At 41.6% G+C, this 18,324-nt stretch overlaps 1 long non-coding RNA gene across 2 annotated transcripts in view; it reads right to left on the reverse strand.

The window, feature by feature from the left end:
- The window catches only part of LOC133535151 (uncharacterized), a 100,606-nt gene that overhangs the window by 24,012 nt on the left and 58,270 nt on the right, over positions 1 to 18,324 (reverse strand). The window contains exons 4-7 of one of the 2 annotated variants that reach the window (XR_009802161.1): positions 17,160 to 17,229; positions 16,938 to 17,030; positions 10,453 to 10,536; positions 7,340 to 7,514 (exon numbers count right to left, since the gene is read on the reverse strand). This is a non-coding gene — a long non-coding RNA (uncharacterized LOC133535151). The remainder of the gene's footprint in view (positions 1 to 7,339; positions 7,515 to 10,452; positions 10,537 to 16,937; positions 17,031 to 17,159; positions 17,230 to 18,324) is intronic. The other variant, XR_009802159.1, reaches the window with a different exon arrangement.

The following is an 18,324-nucleotide window of genomic DNA, read 5'->3' on the forward strand; positions in this document are numbered from 1 at the left end:
ACAGCAGGCTTTTCACTCGTGTCGGATGGGTTGTATACCGTATGGACATGATGGACATTTCCGTCCATGGTGGCTCTCGTCTTTCTTGTGGACTGGAGAGTAAATACAGGTTGGTGTGATTGGAGTGTTGATTTGTGAGGACAATGTTGGTGAACAGTTAGTTAAGATTTGGCATAAGTGATTACATCTTTACTGTAAACAAGACAGATTACAAAATACTGCATTTTCCGGATTGAAGTGTACATTTCAGAGGGAAAAACATATTTTTCCATATATAAGCCGCAGATATAAATGTTGCAAAATCAGTTATCGACACAGAAAGATGTTGTTAATATTCAATTATATACCTTAATTGTTTCCAAACGATGTCTTTAACACGGCAGTAAAACGGCTAATCAAACAAAACAGAAGTCATCGTCATGGACCCACTCGCTGCATAATCTAACTCTCCAATCAGCTAAACCAGTGGTCCTCAACCTTTTTTCAGTGATGTACCCCCTGTGAACATTTTTTTAATTCAAGTACCCCCTAATCAGAGCAAAGCATTTCTGGTTGAAAAAAAGAGATAAAGAAGTAAAATACAGCACTATGTCATCAGTTTCTGATTTATTAAATTGTATAACTGTGCAAAATATTGCTCATTTGTAGTGGTCTTTCTTGAACTATTTGGGAAAAAAAGATATAAAAATAACTAAAAACTTGTTGAAAAATAAACAAGTGATTCAATTATAAATAACAATTTCTACACATAGAAGTAATCATCAACTTAAAGTGCCCTCTTTGGGGATTGTAATAGAGATCCATCTGGATTCATGAACTTAATTCTAAACATTTCTTCACAAAAAAGAAATCTTCAACATCAATATTTATGGAACATGTCCACAAAAAATCTAGCTGTCAACACTGAATATTGCATTGTTGCATTTCTTTTCACAGTTTATGAACTTACATTCATATTTTGTTGAAGTATTATTCCATAAATTATAATTATAAAGGATTTTTGAACTGTTGCTGTTTCTAGAATATATATATTTTTTAAATCTCACGTACCCCTTGGCATACCTTCAAGTACCACCAGGGGTACACGTACCCCCATTTGAGAACCACTGAGCTAAACAGACTCAAGAACTCGACAATGACCATACTTGCCAACCCTCCCCATTTTGCTAAGAGACTCACGAATTTCAGTAACCCTCACGAAAATCTCCCGGGGCAACCATTCACCTGATTTCCACCCGGACAACAATATTGGGGGCGTGCCTTAAAGGCACTGCCTTTAGCGTCCTCTCTCGCCTGAAAAGGAGACTATTATATACATATATATGTCTCCGTAATCCATATGTTGATCTATAACCCATGAAGTAGGCAGGCATGGAGCTATTTTTCAGCGTGTGTTTATTCCAGCCGGCACGTCACTACACTGACACACAACATCCGGATTCCCATCATGAACTGCTTCAAAACTACGGCAAGTAGTAATGTCCAAAAACATAACAGAGACGAAACAGAAGAACGAAGAAGAGACATGGCGACGACGAGTTAGAAGAAGAAGTACGCTAGCAAGTTCCAAAATGATTGGGAAAAAATATTTCAGTTCATCCAGGACTGCTTAAAGGGGAACGGGGTATGCTGCCTGCAAATTTGTAGATCATACTACTCCATTGAACCCGGTGGCCGAACGGATATATATAGCCGAGTGTGAAGCGACCGGAATGAGAATCAGCACCTCCAAGTCCGAGTCCATGGTTCTCGCCCGGAAAAGGATGGAATGCCATCTCCGGGTTGGGGAGGAGACCCTGCCCCAAGTGGAGGAGTTCAAGTACCTAGAAGTCTTGTTCACGAGTGAGGGAAGAGTGGATCGTGAGATCGACAGGCGGATCGGTGCGGCGTCTTCAGTAATGCGGACGTTGAACCGATCCGTTGTGGTGAAGAAGGAGCTGAGCCGGAAGGCAAAGCTCTCAATTTACAGGTCGATCTGCGTTCCCATCCTCACCTATGGTCATGAGCTTTGGGTCATGACCGTAAAGATAAGATCACGGGTACAAGCGGCTGAAATGATTTTCCTCCGCCGTGTGGCGGGGCTCTCCCTTAGAGATAGGGTGAGAAGCTCTGTCATCCGGGAGGAACTCAAAGTAAAGCCGCTGCTCCTTCACATCGAGAGGAGCCAGATGAGGTGGTTTGGGCATCTGGTCAGGATGCCACCCGAACACCTCCCTAGAGAGGTGTTTTGGGCACATCCAACCGGTAGGAGGCCACGGGGAAGACCTAGGACACGTTGGGAAGACTATGTCTCCCGGCTGGCCTGGGAACGCCTCGGGATCCCCCGGGAAGAGCTGGACGAAGTGGCTGGGGAGAGGGAAGTCTGGGTTTCCCTGCTTAGGCTGTTGCCCCCGCCACCCAACCTCGGATAAGCAGAAGAAGATGGATGGATGGATGTATATATATATATATAAGAAATACTTGAAAATACATACACCCACCACTACCACCTCAACACCCCCCCTCCCCCATCTCCTGAATTCGGAGGTCTAAAGGTTGGCAAGGACGACGGTGACATCTTGGTGAATTTTTGAGGAATTTGTGAAACTGAAACAATGCAAAAATAATGCTGTTGTAAGTTAATAATACTAACATAGACACTCGTAAACGGTGGAAGAGGGGTTAGTGCGTCTGCCTCACAATACGAAGGTCCTGCAGTCCTGGGTTCAAATCCAGGCTCGGGATCTTTCTGTGTGGAGTTTGCATGTTCTCCCCGTGAATGCGTGGGTTCCCTCCGGGTACTCCGGCTTCCTCCCACTTCCAAAGACATGCACCTGGGGATAGGTTGATTGGCAACACTAAATTGGCCCTAGTGTGTGAATGTGAGTGTGAATGTTGGCTGTCTATCTGTGTTGGCCCTGCGATGAGATGGCGAAATTGTCCAGGGTGTACCCCGCCTTCCGCCCGATTGTAGCTGAGATAGGCGCCAGCGCCCCCCGCCACCCCAAAAGGGAATAAGCGGTAGAAAATGGATGGATGGATGAAAAAATGCAAAAATAATGCTGTTGTAAGTTAACAATACTAACACAGACACTCTTAAACGTGTTAGCGCATTAGCCAATGCTAACAACGCTAGCATCATTACATTACGACAGCAAGTACAAATATATAGAGATATAGAGAACATACAAACCGTTTATTTATCGAGTCAGAAATATTAAAGTTCCATGGTATGGTAAAGAAAGAAAGAAAAAAAATAGATGCCCAAGACCCCCAACATTCCCAGTACTTTCTGCACTGAGTGAAATTAATGACCTATGATATAAGAAAATACATCCATTAATAAGCTGATTGTTAATAACACCAGGTAGTAAATGCTGGCTTTTAGTCAGACTGTTGTTGAAATAATATTGGTGCTGCCTTTGTGACTAACTGATAACTAATAATGCACTCATATGTCTGACGGGAGGCCGTGTGACTGTATCGCATAAAGTGACGTCTGTAATATTACAAGACATATCATAGTCCGTGGATTGGGCGGACTCACCTCAAGACAGTTCGGCAATTCCACTTCGAGTCATTTAGTGCGTCACAATTACAGCACGTGTGTGTTCGTACTTGTTTGGGCCACGTTGAGTCTATTCCTGCCTTTCTTTCTGCACGGCCTCCCAATTGCTAGTCAGTGTTTGTCTAAGTCTGCTCTGCTTGCATGGCAAACATGCTCCTGTTGTCTTGGGACCTCCTGGCACACACGCCCAAAAACACTTGTCCGAGCACATGCACGCACACACATCTGTCTAGACAACCGAAATTGGCTCGAATCTCTATTTTCAGACTCGGATTATGAGGAAAGTCACACTTACGCATGGCTAAATGGCGCTGTTAGAGCCAAATACACTTTATGTCTGTCAAATTCATGACGTCACCAAAGGGGTTGGCTCCAAGGCCAAGTGCCTGGCTATTTAGGGAGGAGTCGGGATCTTGCTCAGGAGTTGCTGAGTAGAGGCGCAACAATTTTTGACTGTGCCAGGCTAGTATTTGTTTGCTCCCTTGTATTTTCCGTTTTTGTACAAAGTGTGTTATATGAATATGACTTTATGATATTAAATGTTTTTGTTGCACATGGACACAATTTTGGACATCAATTATTAGCCGGCTGCACACGTCTGAACTAGCTTCATTTATATTCGGCAACCAGTAACAGTAATAGTATAGGACTTTACCGTTACAGGCGCTTTAAAGTAATTTTCATTATGTTTATGCAACAAAGGCCTTGTCTGTTGTCCTTTTCTTTAGTTTAAAAACAGTTGACGCGATGAGCAGTTACTGTAATGAAATGAATTAAAACACAGTAGTAAGAGTGCATTCAGACCGGTAGTCCAGTACTCGGGTCCATACCAAAAATTCTAAAAATAAACGTCACTTTGGAGAGGTGGCGCCGGCAGTCTGACAGCGAGGCAGGGCACGCCAGAGCCAGGCCCAAGATGGCTGCGAGGAGGCGTGGACTGCGAGTAAGCAGCGAGGCGGGGCACGCCTTAATCCACCCCGCAGACATTATCAGGTGCGTGGGTCGCCCAGCTGGGCACAATTTAAATCTCCTCTCGCACTGTATAAAAGGGCAGCGGCTGTAAACGCCGGGGAGAGAGAATCAATCAATCAATGTTTATTTATATAGCCCTAAATCACAAATGTCTCAAAGGACTGTACAAACCATTTCGACTACGACGTCCTCGGAAGAACCCGCAAAAGGGCAAGGAAAACTCACACCCAGTGGGCAGGGAGAATTCACATCCAGTGGGACGCCAGTGACAATGCTGCCTATGAGAAACCTTGGAGAGGACCTCAAATGTGGGCAACCCCCCCACCCCCCTCCCCTCTAGGGGACCGAAAGCAATGGATGTCGAGCGGGTCTAACATGATACTGTGAAAGTTCAATCCATAGTGGCTTCAACACAGCCGCGAGAGTTCAGTTCAAAGCGGATCCAAGACAGCAGCGAGAGTCCCGTCCACAGGAAACCATCCCAAGCTGAGGCGGATCAGCAGCGTAGAGATGTCCCCAACCGATACACAGGCGAGCGGTCCATCCTGGATCCCGACGAGCGGTCCATCCTGGGTCTCGACTCTGGACAGCCAGTACTTCATCCATGGTCATTGGTCTCCTATGTCCCCCCCTCCACAAGGGAGGGGGGGACATAGGAGGAAAAAGAAAAGAAGCGGCAGATCAACTGGTCTAAAAAGGAGGTCTATTTAAAGGCTAGAACAGGGGTAGGGAACCTATGGCTCTCGAGCCAGATGTGGCTCTTTTGATGACTGCATCTGGCTCTCGGATGAATCTTAACTGATATTGGTTAACACAATAAGTAATGAATAATTTCGCTGGTAATCCATCCATACATCCATTTTCTACCACCTGTCCCGTTCACAGTGTTAAAAACAACGTTCAAAATATAAAACATTCTCAATCATTTTAATCCATCCATCCGTTTTCTAGAAGTCCCATTCATGGTAAGAAGTATTCATGGTAAGAAGTTGTTTTATCTATTATTGGTTAGCTTCAGAATAACAGTGTCATCAAAAAGAACAAGAGACCTATTATACTCTAAAAATGTTGGTCGTACTTAAAAATGCACGCATTTAGTTGTATTCAGTGTTAAAAAATATTGTATGGCTCTCACGGAAATACATTTTAAAATATTTGGCTTTCATGGCTCTCTCAGCCAAAAAGGTTCCCGACCCCTGGGCTAGAGTATACAAATGAGTTTTAAGGTGAGACTTAAATGCTTCTACTGAGGTAGCATCTCGAACTGTTACCGGGAGGGCATTCCAGAGAACTGGAGCCCGAACGGAAAACGCTCTATAACCCGCAGACTTTTTTTGGGCCAGAAGGAAGCCGATGCTGAGCGCGAGAGGAAAAGAGCACAAGGAAGACGACACATGCAGCCGAAAAGCTGGAGTGGAAGAGCGAGCAGAAAAACAGGAAGACTGCAAAGAAAACTGGCAAGAGACTTAAATATTGCAAAATAAAAGAAGTCTACACCTGCTCGACAGAATGTCATTCCTTGGTGGTCCTGAGAACCCGCACGACGACGGTGCGAGACCGTCACAGTCACTTTACTGCTGGTCAGTTCAACTTCACACCTGCTGTTTTGTCAGCCGAGGAAATACCGTAATGCTTTCTGTTGAGCATATGCAAGAAAAAGGGAGCTCTAAGCACTTCATTAAACTATGAACAACACAAAACATCCAGTTATAGTATATTGTCAAAAGTATTTGGCCACCTGGCTTGACTCACATATGAACTTTAAGTGCCATCCCATTCCAAACCCATATGGTTCAATATGTCGGTCCACCTTTTGCAGCTATTACAGCTTCAACTCTTCTGGGAAGGCTGTCCACTCGGTCGCGGAGTGTGTTTATAGGAATTTTCCGCCATTCTTCCAAAAGTGCATTGGTGAGGTCACACACTGATGTTGGTCAAGAACCCCTGGCTCTCAGTCGCCGTTCTAATTCATCCCAAAGATGTTCTATCGGGCTCAGGTTAGGACTCTGTGCAGGCAGATCAAGTTCATTCACACCAGACTCTGTCATCCATGCCTTTATGGACCTTGCTTTGTGCACTGGTGCACACAGTCATGTTGAAAGAGGAAGTGGCCTGTTCCAAACTGTTCCCACCAGGTTGGGAGCATGAAATTGTCCTAAATGTAACAGTTTGAGATGCCACCTCAATAGAATCATTTAAGTCTCACCTTAAAACTCATTTGTATACTCTAGCCTTTAAATAGACTCCCTTTTTAGACCAGTTGATCTGCCGTTTCTTTTCTTTTTCTCCTATGTCCCACTCTCCCTTGTCGAGGGGGTCCGGTCCGATCCGGTGGCCATGTACTGCTTGCCTGTGTATCGGCTGGGGACATCTCTGCGCTGCTGATCCGCCTCCGCTTGGGATGGTTTCCTGCTGGCTCCGCTGTGAACGGGACTCTCGCTGCTGTGTTGGATCCGCTTTGGATCCATTATGGATTGAACTTTCACAGTATCATGTTAGACCTGCTCGACATCCATTGCTTTCGTCCTCTCCAAGGTTCTCATAGTCATCATTGTCACCGACGTCCCACTGGGTGTGAGTTTTCCTTGCCCTTATGTGGGCCTACCGAGGATGTCGTAGTGGTTTGTGCAGCCCTTTGAGACACTAGTGATTTAGGGCTATATAAGTAAACATTGATTGATTGATTGATTGATTTTGGTATCCTAGAGCATTCAAAGTTCCTTTCACTTGAACTAAGGGTCCAAGCCCAATTCCTAAAATACAACCCCACACCATAATTCCTCCTCCATCACATTTCACACAAAGCAGTCCGAAATGTACCGTTCTCCGTCCATCAGATTGCCAGATGGAAAAGTGTGATTCATCACTTCAGAAGAGGTGTCTTCGCTGCTCTAGAGTGCTGTGGGACTTGGTGATCTATTGCTTAGATGCAGCTGATCAGCCATGGAAACCCAATCCATGAAGCTCTCTGCGTACAAAATATCACCACCCCTCCCTGAAAAAAATATATTTAAGTTGTAATTGGAGCCTTGAATAGGTCAATAATCAATTATTCATAACACCATCAATTTTAATTCATTATTATTTTCTGAGCAATGACAGTTTGAAAAAAATCCACTAAAATTATTGGGGTCATTAAAGTAATAAATATGTTTGTTTTTTGCTTTCAATACTTACAGTAAGTCTCTAGATCAACTTCAGATCTACCCATCGATCATAAGTTTTTATTATTTTTTTGTTTGTTTACTCTATGCCAGGGGTAGGGAACCTATGGCTCCAGAGCCAGATGTGGCTCTTATGATGTCTGCATCATAAATCTGAGTTGACATTGCTTAACACAATAAGTAATGAATAATTCCACTTGTAATCACAGTGTTAAAAATAATGTTCAAAACATAAAACATTCTCATGCATTTTTAATCCATCCATCCGTTTTCTACCACACCTGTTCAAGAAGTTGCGTTAATGGTAAGAAGTTATTTATTTATTATTGGTTAGTGTGGGGCTTGCCCTCATGGGGGTTCTTCAGACCACCAAGCACCGACATGAGAGCCTGTTTCAGGGTTACAATATTGTTTTATATTTCAATAAGTCTCTCAGTTGCTTTCCAGCAATAGTATTTCCAGCCCCAACCCAGTCTCTCCTCCTGGCTGCTGCTTATAACAGAGTGACAGGTGATTAGATAACAAGGCCCAGGTGGGCCGTCTACGCACCTGCCGCTGCAGGCCCACAGGCCACGCCCCCTCCACAGTTAGCTTCAGAATAACAATGTTATTACAAAGAATAAGAGACCTATTATACTCTAGAAATGTTGGTCCTAAAAATGCACGTGTTTGGTTGTGTTCAGTGTTTAAAAAAATTATATGGCTCTTACGGAAAAATATTTTAAAATATTTGGCTTTTTGGCTCTCTCAGCCAAAAAGGTTCCCGACCCCTGCTCTATGCCCTCTTTGTCAAATAAATCTTAGTTTTTTTTAATATGGCAAACACACAAAATATGCAATATTTTCCCCAAAAAAATATTTCAAAGTGGAATATTTGATGTGAAGTAACTGGATCTTTAAATAGTTCAAAAATTCTTAAGTACATACATTTTGATTCATTAATTTTTTTTGGGACAAAAAAAAAAAAATCAGTCAGCATGGCAGCTTTGTGTTATTAGAGTCAACATTGCAACATTTTCTCTTCACCTTTCACCTGTTTATTCTTTTATTTCACATGTTCATTTGTTTGTTTTTTTAATAATATTTTTAAGAATGTGCCGTGGGCTGTTAAAAAATAATTGTGGGTCGCACTTTGGACAACTCTGGTCAATAGTCTCCAATGACCATAACAAAACTAATGTCATTAAAAATAGTAACAAAATAATCAAGCATATTTCCTGCAAGTATGTGGTGTACTACTTCTTCATTGAGCGTGTCCCTTCAGGGGTCTCCACAACGGATAACATATTTCTGTCTTGCCCTGTCCTTTGCAACTTCCTCTGTCATTTCCGCCACCTGCATGTCCCCTCTGACCACAACTAGAAACCTCTTTGGTGGTCTTTCCCTTCTTTTCCTCTCTGGCATCCCTGTCTTCAGCATTCTTCAATCCCTCAGTCTGGCCTATCTGATGTCTAACTTGGACTGTTCCTCTGATCTGCTCGTTTTAATTCCGCTCATCCACGTTACTCCCAATGAAAATCTAAGCACCTTCAGCTCTGCCTCCAGAGTGTTCTTTCTGACATCTTTCACAATGTATCCATGTCTGGGACCAACACGACAGAGTACAGTAGTGTTTGACTTCTTCGGGGCTGATCTACCGCTTGTCCCTCAAAATATTGACAAAATAATAGAATGAGAAATGACACAATATGTTACTGAATATGTCAGCAGCCAAATTGGGAGCATTTGTACCCGTTTTCTTGCATACTTCTAAAAGAGAAGTTGTGGAGTATGTTCATTGTCATTTAATGACACAATTGTCCTTTGATTGCAAAAAAGTAAAGTTAATTATATTTATGAAGCGCTTTACATAGTGAAATCCAAAATCTAAGTTACATTTAAACTGGGAGCAGGTAGGTAAAGTGTCTTGCCCAAGGACACAATAACAGTGACTAGGATGGCGGAAGCGGGGATCAAACCTGGAACCCTCAAGTTGCTGGCACGGCCGCTCTACCAACCGAGCTGTACCGCCCAATAAGAAATATATGTTTAATGTCAATGTAATGTTAATGTAAAATATGACTTTAAGTTAGAAGAAAGTCAAAAGTAAATTTTTGGTAGTCCCATTTATTTTGAAAAGTATCGAAACGCATTTTGCGACTGGCATCGGTACCAAAATATTGGTATCTGGACAACTCCAGGTGGTAGTTCTTGTTTAGCACTTAGCAACAGCAATACTTGCTGGATCTACTTATCGCTTAGCTTCTACAAATTGTAGCTCATCCCCCGTTTTATTCAGGCTAAAAAATATAAGGTTTGTCCCAAAGTAGCCTCAGATTTGTAGTTGTTGTTGAAGGAAATAGAGAACATTGGGATGTGTCTCTGAAATCGTTATGATTAGATTTTTGAGTCTCTTTGTATTTTCTGTTGGCTTTGGACTCCTTCGGTTCCTGTTTGTGCACTTCTCAGTTGGTTACCATAGTTACGTATTATTTTCACCTGACGCTTGTTCCGGACGCACACCTGTTTTGTAATGACTATCATTATTTAAACCTGCCTTCTCCCATCAGTCTGTCTGGCTTCCTAGTTTGTTTTCATACAAGTAACAACTTCTGTTTTCCTGCTCGCTAACTTCCATGCTAGGCTCTTTTGTTTATGCTTGCTTCCATGCTAAGCTCATTTTGTTTGCTAGCTTCCACGCTAACACCCTTAGCTTTTTGCCTTCCGTGCTATGAGCACGCTTTTGTTTGTTTCCCGCCTGATTTATCGCCTAAATAAATCATTTCCTACCTGCACGCTGTGTCCGAAGCCCGTCTGCATTCCTGGGAGAACGAAATCCGCATCACCATGGGACCAGGCCGTTACAATCGTTTTCTTAAAATGAACAAAAAACGTAAATATTACACGTTATGAATGTGTCTTTTACTACATTACATATACACTTAAAGCATGTACAGAACAGACCAAAAGTTTGGACACACCACCTACTCATTCAATGCATTTTCTTTATTTTCATGATTATTTCCATTGTAGATTGTCACTGAAGGCATCAAAACTATAAATGAACACGTGGAGTTATGTACAAACTTTACTTGACAAAAAAAGGTGAACAAAAATTAAAACATGTTTTGTATTGCAGTTTCTTCAAAATAGCCACCCTTTACTCTGATTCCTGATTTTGCACACTCTTTGCATTCTCTCGATGAGCTTCAAGAACACCTGTGAAGTGAAAACCATTTCAGGTGACTACCTCTTGAAGCTCATCGAGAGAATGCCAAGAGTGTGCAAAAAAGTAATCAGAGCAAAGGGTGGCTATTTTGAAGAAATTAGAATATAAAACATGTTTTCAATTATTTCACCTTGTTTTGTTAAGTACATAACTCCACACGTGTTCATTGTTTTGATGCCTTCAGTGATAATCTACAATGTAAATAGTCATGAAAATAAAGAAAATGCATTGAATGAGATGGTGTGTCGAAACGTTTGGCCTGTACTGTATATAAACCACTGTTGGTGGGTTTTGAATACTTTTTTAGAGCGCTTTATAGGCATAACAGATCCAATCTCCATTACCTGCATTGTTAACCACCTCTTGCTAGCATTTATTTACACGTTAAAATGCATGAAAAATGTCATGTGTCATTAGGATTGTGAATGATAGGCAAAATTACACCCCAAAAAGTGAAATTCCCCTTTAACTGCCGCTATTTACCAAACGCGCTGTGGGTGAGGAAAAGTCCTGGTTGATGACCTCACCTAAACATTTCATCACGTTACTGTCGTTATTTGCAAATGGAGAAAGCACGTTAGTGAATTTCTAAACAAGGAGTGTTCAATAATGTCATTGAGCTCGCCATGCAAAACCATCAATCCATCCATCAATCAATTACCGCTTGTTTATTTCTCTCAGTGTCGCAAGGGGGCTGGAGCCTATCCCAGCTGCACTCGGGCAGAAGGCATTGTACACCCTGGACAAGTCGCCACTATGCGAAACCAATTACAAAAGCCAAAACCAGTGAAGTTGGCACGTTGTGTAATTTGTAAATAAAAACAGAACACTGTGATCCTTTTCAACTTATATTCAATTGAATAAACTGCAAAGACAAAATATTTAATGTTTGAACTGACAATCTTATTGTTTTTTTGTGCAAATAATCCTTAACTTAGAATGTAATGCAACACATTGCAAAAAAGTTGTCACAGGGGCATTTTTACCACTGTGTTACATGGCCTTTACTTTTAACAACACTCAGTAAATGTTTGGGAACTGAGGAGACCATTTTTTAAACTTGTCAGGTGGAATTCTTTCCCATTCTTGCTTGATGTACAGCTTAAGTTGTCAACAGTCCAGGGTGTCCGTTGTGGTATTTTAGGCTTCATATTGTGCCACACATTTTCAATGGGAGACAGGTCCTGGACTACAGGCAGGGCAGTCTAGTACCTGCACTCTTTTACTATGAAGCCACGCTGTTGTAACACGTGCAGAATGTGGCTTGGCCTCGTCTTGCTGAAATAAGCAGGGGCGTCCATGAAAAAGACGTTGCTTGGATGACAACATATGTTGCTCCAAAACCTGTATGTACCTTTCAGCATTAATGGTGCCTTCACAGATGTGTAAGTTACCCACGTTTTGGGCACTAATATACCCCCCATAGCATCACAGATGCTGGCTTTTGAACTTTGCGCCGAGAACAATCCGGATGGTTATCTTCCTCTTTGTTCCGGAGGACACCACGTCCACAGTTTCCAAATATAATTTGAAATGTGGACTCGTCAGACCACAGAACACTTTTCCACTTTGCATCAGTCCATCTTAGATGATCTCCGGCACAGCAAAGTCTTTCCAGTCTATTCAGCTGCATATAGGTTGTAAACGATTGGAAAAATCATTGTATTCTGTTTTTGTTTACGATTTACACAACGTGCCAACTTCACTGGTTTTGGGTTTTGTAACAAAAAACCCCAAAACTGTTTTGCTCAGTCATGTAAATTCAATGGTAAGTAAAAAATAAAAATAAAAAAAGAATTAAACATCTTACCATCTGTGGAACAGGCAAACAGCAATCATAACGCTGAATTAAATAAAAAAATAAAAATACACTTCAGATCTTTGTAGCAGCACTATGTTAGACCGGGGGTCGGCAACCCTCGGCTCTTTAGCGCCGCACTAGTGGCTCTCTGGAGCTTTCTCAAAAATGTATGAAAAATGGAAAAAGATGAGAGGAAAAAAATATATTTTTTGTTTAAATGTAGTTTCTGCAGGAGGACAAACATGACACAAACCTCCCTAATTGTTATAGATCCCACTATTTATATCAAACATGCTTCACTGATTCGAGTATTTGGCGAGCACCGTTTTGTCCTACTAATTTTGGCGGTCCTTGAACTCACCCTAGTTTGTTTACATGTATAACTTTCTCCGACTTTCTAAGACGTGTTTTATGCCACTTCTTTTTCTGTCTAATCTTGTCCACCAAACTTTTAACGTTGTGCATGAATGCACTAAGGTGAGTTTTGTTGACGGTATTGACTTGTGTGGAGAGCTAATCAGACATATTTGGTCACTGCATGACTGCAAGCTAATCAATGCTAACATGCCCCTTACGCTAACTGTATGTACATATTGCATCATTTGTACCTATACAGTATTGGAGCTTATTTGGTTTCCTTTAAGTCCTCTTAATTCAACTTATATCTCATGACACACTATCTGTATGTAATATGGCTTTTAAATTTGTTTTGCGGCTCCAGACAGATTTGTTTCTGTATTTTTGGTCCAATATGGCTATTTCAACATTTTAGGTTGCCGACCCCTGTGTTAGACTAATTAATGATAATATAAAAACAAATTTGTTAAATTTTTTCACTTACAAACCATGGCAGGGACTTGCACGTGTAGGGCCAATGGGAAAGAGCTGGTCTCACGAGTGTAACATATTCTAAAGCTCTTCAAGTGTGTATATAAAAGCTGTCCTGATGTTTGCGCCATCTGCCTACTCCGTTTCTAACATTGATGTGTGTGTGTGTGTGTCTGTGTCGGGGTGCGTGGGGGCCTGGCACCCATCACACACAGGAAACAGGCCCCTGGCGCTGAACTGCACATTAAACCCACAGGAAGTGAAATACACACAGGAAACAGTGCCTCAAACTCCTTCTGCACATCTTGCTCACTCGTCTGTCCTGCACTCTCCCTCCTCCTCTTCCTCAGGTCCCAAAAGTAGTTTTCATCCATGTCTGGAGTATGGCAAAACTGACAAAATGTTGGATTTTTCTGTAGTACTTCCGGTTTCCCATCCATACATGCGTGCAGAAGTGAGTGCGCACACCATCTCTGGAGCCAATGCTGGCGTTTGAGTCTCTGGGTTCAACGTTGAGGTCAGCACTGAATCATCAATACTTTAAAGGCCTACTGAAAGCCACTACTACCGACCACGCAGTCTGAAAGTTTATATATCAATGATGAAATATTAACATTGCAACACATGCAAATACGGCTGGTTTAGTTTACTTAATAGCAATTTTAAATCCTGTTAAAAACGTCGCGGAATGATGACGCATGACGTCACCGGTTGTAGCGGACATGTTCTTCCAGCCCAATCTAAGCTATAAGTAGTCTGTTTTAATCACATACTTCCACAGTTCTCTGGAAATCTGTGTTGCTGAATCTTTTGCAATATGTTCAATTAATAATGGAGACTACAAAGAAGAAAGATATTGGTGGAAAGCGGTGTATTGCAGCCGGCTGTAGCAACACAAACACAGTTGTTGTTTCTTTGTTTACATTCCCTAAAGATGACGGTGAAGCTTTAGTATGGAACACAGCGGTCAAGCGAACATAGTTCTCTACCAATTGTGATAATAAGTCGGCTCTACCGTAGACATGAGCGGAGCTTGTGTCGTTCCTCCTGCAGCTGTCAAAAGAGGCAGTTGTGGACTCTCTTGGCTCCTCCGTGGCTTCCATCAGAGACACTGGCGGTCACCACACCCCTCCGACTTTCAGGTATGACTACATAATCTCACTAAAACACTAGTAACACAATAAGCAGATAAGGGATTTTCCAGAATAATCCTAGTAAATGTGTCTAATAACATCTGAATCGCTCCCACTGCCCTCGTCTTTTTTTTTTCTTTCCTTCTAGTCCTTCACTCTCACAATCATCATCCACAAATCTTTCATCCTAGCACAAATTAATAGGGAAATTGTCACTTTCTCGGTCAGAATCGCTCTAGCTGCTGGTGGCCATGATTGTAAACAATGTGCGGATGTGAGGAGCTCCACAACCAGTGACGTTACGCGCACATCGTCTGCTACTTCCTGTACAGGCAAGGCTGTTTTATTAGTGACCAAAAGTTGCAAACTTTATCGATGTTCTCTACTAAATCCATTCAGCAAAAATATGGCAATATCGCGAAATGATCACGTATGACACATAGAACGGACCTGCTATCCCCGTTTAAATAAGAAAATCTCATTTTAGTAGGCCTTTAAGTGCACATGTTTGAATATTTTCCAATTGGTCACAAATATTATGAGGGACAAGAACACACACGTCCTTTCTTTTATTTTCTTTTTTATGATTGTAAAAATTATTGCATATTATATATATATATATATATATATATATATATATATATATATATATATATATATATATATATATATATATATATATATATATGATGCCTGCACAACACTAACAACTTATAATAGTTTAGAATAAAATTTTAGATTTTTTTATGTTTTTTAAATCTATATGCTTACACAACACAAACATTTAGCATGATATGTGGAGTAAAATTATGGAAAACCTTTTTTTATATGCCTGCACAACACTAACAACTCATAATAGTGGAGAGTAAAATGTCAGATTTGGAATTTTTGTTAGTATCATTTTGAATCTGTATGCTTGCAAAACAATGAAAACGTCAAGCAGAATATGCGGAATAAAATTATGGAACATATGTTTTCTCGAAGCCCGCACAACACTAACAATTTATAATTATGTAGGGTAAAATGGCAGATTTTTCAAAAATCTGTACGCACGCAAGACCACCATAAAAAAATATATAGTACTAACTCAGGGAGTAAAAGTTTTTTTTTTAATACATGTGCCCACACAACAATTAGCAACTCAATACTTGGAGTAAAATTTGGTGACACTTGTTTTAAGTCCTTTTTTAAATTTCATTTTAGATAAATCATATTACTGCGATGAGGTGTACACCGCCTTCCGCCCGATTGTAGCTGAGATAGGCACCTGCGCCCCCCGCCACCCCAAAAGGGAATAAGCGGAAGAAAATGGATGGATTGATAAATGATATTAGTACTGTAGTTTGCAGTGGTATACAACTCCAATAAATCACAATGACAGTAACTTTTTGGTCCTACAAATATTTGTAACACCACGTATTATGAAGCAAATCCCACAGATTTATGTGCCGTCCAATTAAAGCCACAATTTCCTCAATGGCATGATCAAAGTCAAAGGAGTGTGTGTGTGTGATTTCACAGATAAAGCGAGTGTGTCGCAGACTGATAAAAGCGTGATGGATGTGCCAAAGTGAGGGTGAGCGAGTCAGCGGGTCATGTTTGATAGACACGGGTCTTCTTTGATTCCTTCATAAGGTAAAAGACGGATGAGGAGTCCCGTGTGAGGAGTGACCAGACAATCGCTCATATATATACTGCTGACACTTTGAGCTGTGACTTAATTGAAAACCGACTCTTGGACTTTCAGCTCAGTCTGGCCCCCCTGAGGTGGGGGCCGACCTCTCTGGCCAACCCTTGGTGACCTTACGTCGGGACCGGCTGGCCTGATTGATACTCACCTGGTTTTCATTACCTGTCAATCAACACGCTCCTCACATTGGCAGTCGTCATGGTAAGGCGAGACTGAAAGGTCTTGACGCTTGCTTCTGCACTGAAATTTTTTTTCCCCCTCTATCCTCCTACCTGGCTCAGATACGTGATAGCGCTTTCAAAAACTCCTCATCTGCTGCTGTATTTTGTTACTCGCCTGCACTGACTTACCTAACATTCATCCAGATGGAGTCATGACATGTCTGAATAGGAATGATCATGAGGATCCCCGTTACACTCACATATCTGCACCAAGCATCTTAGCTCTGTGGTTAAAAGTCTCCCTCATGCTCATTTTTCCATATGCTGCTGATGTATCACCACTCTCAGCACGTTTTCTGGCAATAACAGTAGTCAAATGTAAATCAGGCCCCATATGGAGACTGATTGAGCGTGTCCACAAGCCAGCTCTCACCTTCCATTGCGTGTACAAGTTATTCCACACAGCAGCCCACAGCAGTGAGTGCTCCCTCTCCCATAGTCTGCAGGCCGGGTGATCTCCACGAACCTAATGAGCCAAGGAGGAACACAAGGCCATTACAACGAAACAAGAGCCTGACAGTATAACATGTCTTAAAAATCAGCCAGCGTAACCTTGATCTCTCTGTTTCAAACAAGGGAAAAAAGGACATTTAACCTTGCAGCGCGGTATATAAACAACTCCGATGGACACGGTGCAGCCCTGAAGCTCTCCTCCTCCGCTGCCACTGGGAAAATAAAGGCAAATACAATCAGCCTTTTTTGTAACCATGTAGCCAAAATCAACAGTTAGTGCTTATTTTGTTTTAACCTTTTTTTAACCGCTAAACTTCTATTTAAAGACTCTTGTGTTGACTCACTCTTTGTTTTTGCACATTTATGTTTGAGGTATTACGATTGACTATTTTGATTTGTTCTTATATTTGTTTGAAAAAAAAAGATACAATATGCATATTAAATATGTATACATTTGTTTTTGATTGTGTTTTTACTTTCTAAAAAAACTGCAGTGTTACTAAGAGCAGTGAAACCCATTGAATAATTTATAAACTATCACATTCTCTCCCACTTAAAGGCCTACTGAAATGAGATTTTCTTATTTAAACGGGGATAGCAGGTCCATTCTGTCTGTTATACTTGATCATTTTGCGATATTGCCATATTTTTGCTGAAAGGATTTAGTAGAGAACATCGACGATAAAGTTAGCAACTTTTGGTCGCCAATAAAAAAGCCTTGCCTGTACCGGAAGTAGCAGACGATGTGCGCGTGACGTCACTGGTTGTAGAGCTCCTAACATCTGAACATTGTTTACAATCATAGCCACCAGCAGCTAGAGCGATTCGGACCGAGAAAGCGACAATTTACCCGTTAATTTGAGCGAAGATGAAACATTCGTGGATGAGGATAGCGAGAGCTAAGGACTAGAAGAAGAAGAAGAAAAAAAAGGGCAGTGGGAGCGACTCAGATGTTATTAGACACATTTACTAGGATAATTCTGGAAAATCCCTTATCTGCTTATTGAGTTACTAATGTTTTAGTGAGATTATATAGTCATACCTGAAAGTCGGAGGGGTGTGGTGACCGCCAGTGTCTCTGAGGGAAGCCACGGAGGAGCCAAGAGAGTCGCAGCTGCCTCTTTGACAGCTGCAGGAAGAACGACACAAGTTCCGCTCATGTCTATGTTAAGAGCCAACTTTTTACCACAATTTTCTCACCGAAACCTGCCGGTTGACATGTGGTAGAGAACCATGTTCGCTTAACCGCTCTGTTCCATATTAAAGCTTCACCGTCATCTTTAGGAAATGTAAAAAAAACAAAAAAA

This window comes from Nerophis ophidion, linkage group LG02 (genome assembly GCF_033978795.1).
Source record: "Nerophis ophidion isolate RoL-2023_Sa linkage group LG02, RoL_Noph_v1.0, whole genome shotgun sequence".
In the NCBI taxonomy this organism is placed as follows: Eukaryota; Metazoa; Chordata; class Actinopteri; order Syngnathiformes; family Syngnathidae; genus Nerophis; species Nerophis ophidion.